The sequence below is a fragment of the Danio aesculapii genome, chromosome 22, assembly GCF_903798145.1.
Source record: "Danio aesculapii chromosome 22, fDanAes4.1, whole genome shotgun sequence".
Classification (NCBI taxonomy): Eukaryota; Metazoa; Chordata; class Actinopteri; order Cypriniformes; family Danionidae; genus Danio; species Danio aesculapii.
Genome location: NC_079456.1, coordinates 26,643,169 through 26,644,644, shown reverse-complemented (window position 1 = coordinate 26,644,644; position 1,476 = coordinate 26,643,169).

Genomic DNA, 1,476 nt, shown 5'->3' with positions numbered 1-1,476 from the left:
AAAATATCAAATAAATAAACAATCTCATAAAAATGTATAACCACATTAGGGTGAGTAAATAGTGAGTACATTTTGGGTGAGCTATCCCTTTACATGATCTACTTAAGAAAAAAAGGCATTGGAAGAGAAGTTGAATAGCCTATATGCCTTAGAATTATTTAACAACTATAAGTCTTTATTAAAAAAGAAGAAGCGAACATGGCATAAACTTGAGTTAATTAACAACTAGGCCTATTTTACATTTAACTTTTCTTTAAATGACACTGTCAGGAATTAAAATGAGAAACCTACTGTATCACTGGGACGGTATACCTAAAGTTTTTATATTTGTATATTAAAGATAGATATTCAGTGATAATTTTGTGCTTTAATTTCTGTGTGAATCCAGTTCTTTTAGAACAGAGATGCACAAAGTGGGGCCCATTGTAACCTTTGATATGGCCCACTATCCCATCAGAAAGGACAGTGAGAATGATGGAGATGGTTGGGGCGGATGCCTTTAACAGAGATCGTCATTTCTAATTTGACAACCTTTTTGTGTGTTTTATTGTTGAGTTACAAATAAAGCAAACTGAAATCATTCGTTCCTTCATTTTCCTTCAACTGAGTCCCTTATTTATCAGGGTTCGCCACAGCGGAATGAACCGTTAACTATTCTAGCATATGTTTTACCCTTTCCACCTAATTTAGCCTTTCAGCTGCAAACCCAGTACTGGGAAACACCCATACACACACACACACTCATACACTACGGCCAATTTAGTTAATTCAATTCACCTATAGCGCATGTCTTTGGACTGTGGGGGAAAACAGAGCACCTGGAGGAAACCCACACAAACACGGGGAGAACATACAAACTCCACGCAGAAATGCCAACTGGCTCAGCCGGGACTTGAACCAGTGACCTTCTTGCTGTGAATCTGAAATACTGTCACTCGACGGCTAGAGAACTATGCAGAAGACATCGAAGAGCAAATCAAGGCAGCAAAAACTACTCTGTAATTCTGTTGAAAATTAGATTGTTTACTTTTTACTGTAGTGAGTTTTATATATATATATATATATATATATATATATATATATATATATATATATATATATATATATATATATATATAATTACGTATTAGCTAATATAAAGCAATGTTTTGTAGTTTTTTTTTTTTTTTACATTATTAAATAAATTAGGAAATTAGCCATGGCAACTATATTAACCTTCGGCCCACAAGCCTTAATCAAGTTTGATTTGTGGCCCTTCACAAAAGAAATGTTCGAACACCACGAATTTAGAGCCTACTGTATATCATTCCAAATCGCCAAACAACGCATACAGTATCAGTGTATACACGCTATTATATCAGTCAGCACATACCCCTTGTCACCACAGCCCGGCGACGGTGAGTTAACTTGATTCAAGCGCTTTGCTCCTCCTTTCCAAACCTCGGAGGTGTTGCGCTCCTGCCATTCAGTAAAAAC